The sequence below is a fragment of the Neophocaena asiaeorientalis genome, unplaced genomic scaffold (genome assembly GCF_003031525.2).
Source record: "Neophocaena asiaeorientalis asiaeorientalis breed wild unplaced genomic scaffold, Neophocaena_asiaeorientalis_V1.1 scaffold254, whole genome shotgun sequence".
Taxonomy (NCBI): domain Eukaryota; kingdom Metazoa; phylum Chordata; class Mammalia; order Artiodactyla; family Phocoenidae; genus Neophocaena; species Neophocaena asiaeorientalis.
Genome location: NW_020174705.1, coordinates 2,619,932 through 2,623,202, shown reverse-complemented (window position 1 = coordinate 2,623,202; position 3,271 = coordinate 2,619,932). Strand labels below are relative to the sequence as shown.

The following is a 3,271-nucleotide window of genomic DNA, read 5'->3' as shown; positions in this document are numbered from 1 at the left end:
GAGCCTCGCCTTCCCTCCCCACCACTGAAGACTTCATCCCTCTCAGAACACAAAGCTCCAGCAGGGACTCTCCAACCACAGCCTGCTAGCCCTGGCGCCCAGCCTCTCTGACCACAGAAGCCTCTTCCTTGGGGACACAGCCCAGGTGCCAGGACCGAGCCTCTCCACACTCTCAGCTGCTGGCCAAACCCCAGCGCCTCATCGATTCCTGAGCCAGTGAGAGGCCAAGGAGGGACAGAGACAGCAATAGAGGCAAGCAGCCCCGCCTGGAGGTACGGATTTCCCCAGATGTTGATCTACTTCATGGAAATTTCTAACTAGAGTGAGCAGTGCTGCATGTGGGTTTATTGGAAGTAACCTGGTGAACTGAAAAGCAAATTTCTCTCCACCCCTCAAGGCCACTAGGCGAGAATCTAAGGATGAAATGAGTGAGTCATAAGCAGAGTAGCAAACACTTGTCCCCATTTACTTTTCACAAACCTCTACCTCCTATCCCCATTTTACAAGTGAGGAAACTGAGGCACAGAGAGGTCAAGTTAAATGACAGAGCTGGTACCCTGGCTGTGCTGTCCTGCAGCTCAGCAATGATTTCAGATGTCTTGGTCAAACTCGTAAGTACTGATGAATTCCCATGTTGACTGTGGATTTTCTCACTGCACTGAGTGCTTTTTCTAAGAAATTGGAGGACAGGACGTTTGGTGTCTTAATTGGGTAGATCATTTTCATATCTCACCACTCCCCCCAACCCCGCCTTGCCTCGCCTTTGGCCGCACCCCTTTCTTGCACCCTTCTCACGCTATTCAGCTGGGGAAATTACACAACCATGCAGATCCAGCCACATGAGACTCCCGGTGCCCATCTCTGGGGGTCCTCAGCACCTCCTCGCATCCTTGCCCACAGCCTCAGCAGGCAGCTCCTTTGCTCTCTCCACTCAGCTTCAATTCCAGACTCATAGCCCCTTCAGCCCGCTACCCAGCCCCAGTCCCAGCTCCCAACTCTTAGATGACAAATGCTGACAAATGCATTTCCTATTTCATCAAGACAGGCCGCTGATGTAATCTGTAACTTCCTATGCATCGGGCACAGCACTTCATCTCCCCCAGCTCACCTCCTGCCTCTTGCCGTGCCCTGGGCGGAGGTCCTTGCCTCGCTCACCTCCTCCAGGACAAGGACAATGCCCCACCCATCCGTTCATCACTGCATTCATGCATGCATGCATCCAGCTGTCCATCCATCCATCCGTGTGTCCGTTCATCCATCCATTTATCCATCCATTAATCCATGATCCATGCACCCATCCCCCACCCCTTTCTTTCTATTGGCTCATCCACTGTCCCTGAGTGCTCAAGACTCCCTCATCCTAAGACACCCCCTGGACCTGTCTGCCCCCGATCCATATCCCTTCTCCCTCCCCAACAAGTTCTCTGGTCAGTGGTCTGAACTCAGCCTTCAATTCCTCAGCTTCTCTCATGCCTCTGTAGTCTAGATTCTCCTGCCACCCACCAAGCCTATGGGCACTAAGGTCACTTTTTCCCCAGAGGGCCAGATCCAGGCATAAATAACTTACTGGATGATTTGCTGCCCTGCTCACTCCTGTCCACTTCCTCCTTTGCTTTTGTTCTTGGTCACCTTTCAGCCTGTTTTTTTTTTTTTTTTTTGTGGTACGCGGGCCTCTCAGTGTTGTGGCCTTTCCCATTGTGGAGCACAGGCTCCGGACGCACAGGCTCAGCGGCCATGGCTCACAGGCCCAGCCACTCCACGGCATGTGGGATCTTCCCAGACCAGGGCACGAACCCGTGTCCCCTGCGTCAGCAGGTGGACTCTCAACCACTGCGCCACCAGGGGAGCCCTCAGCCTGGTTTTTCTCCATTTCCTTTCATTCCTCCTTCCCTGCCACCCTCCTCTTAATTGTGGGACGCCCCACAGCTCTGAACTTGATCGTCACATTCTACATTCTCCTGGAACCTTACCCCCAAGTACTGCCAACTCTCAAATCTGCCACCAGACCCAGCTCATAGCAGCTGGCAGTGAACAGCCTGCTCTGTGCTGAGAGCTGTAGGTGAATTATTCGTCTAATCTGCAAGCCCATGGGACCAGCACATACTATTATTATCCCCACTTCTCAGATGAGGAAACTGAGCACATTGAGGTCAAGTAACTGATACACGCAGCAGGCAGAAGAACCCTGGCTCGAGTTCCACTTCAACCCGGAGATCTTAAATGCTGCATTACACAGCCTCCCTATGGTGGATTTGTCTATCTATGTGATCTGCACCTCACCCAAATCCTCTACAGAGCCTGTGTGCCCATCCTCCGGCCACCCCCTTCCCCAGGAAATGGCTCTCCCTCCTGGCCCAGCCTCCCCTTCCCTGAGCAGTCTGCAGCCAGTGGCTGATCGATGTGGGGAGCAGGGGGCTGGAAGAGCTGGGCCCCCTTCCTCCAAGCAGAACCAGCCCTGTGGCATCATTTATGCTCCAGTGTTCCCTGTGGGGTCAGACTCCTGTCCAGCTGAGACCACATCCTTGCTTAGCTTCTTTCCCCAGTCCTCTCCTGCTTCCCTTTCCCCTGAGAACATGCCCCCAAAAACTGCTTGCACAAGAATTTTCCTCTCAAGCTCCAGTTCTGGGGAACCTGACCTAAGTTGGAGGAATCCAAATTCTAGTGCAAGATACCCGACCACTAACACACCACCTGCACTGACCAGCCAACCAGCACTGCAGGCACACGTCCCAACCTGAGCTCACCCCTGCCTTCCTGAGTCTGCTCCTCCTCCTCCCCCACTTCCCACCTGCATTAACAGGACACCATCCTCCAGGGGCCTTGAGCCAGAAACCTGGCTGGTACCCAACCATCCTCACCCCCCTTCACCCCTAGAACCCAGTCGGATCCCAATCTTTGCCCATCCTGACTAGACTCCCCTCAGAGCTGCCCACTGCCCTCTGCCCCCACTCCCATCCCCTCCACCATCTCCCACCTGGACCCCAAGATAGCTTCCTGCCTCCCTGTCCCTATCTTGCCCCCAACGGCAGCCAGTGGTATTTCTAGAATGCAAAACCTTCCACAGTTCCCACTGCCTTCAGAATCCTATCATCCAGACCCCAACATGTGCTGTCCAAGACCCCTCGTGGTGTGAGACCTGCCCTCCAGCCTCTGTAGTCCCCTCCCAACACCATATTTTTGCCTTCCAGCCCCAAATGTCCCAGGCCCTTTCTCCCCACAGTGCTCCCACCCCTGACTCCCCTGGCCTCAGAGAGCTCACTGCCTTCTGCTT

The 3,271-nt window shown here is 54.5% G+C and overlaps 1 protein-coding gene across 8 annotated transcripts in view; it reads right to left on the bottom strand.

The window, feature by feature from the left end:
* Positions 1-3,271, bottom strand: part of MMP25 (matrix metallopeptidase 25) — a 12,289-nt gene that overhangs the window by 3,746 nt on the left and 5,272 nt on the right. The window lies entirely within an intron of this gene.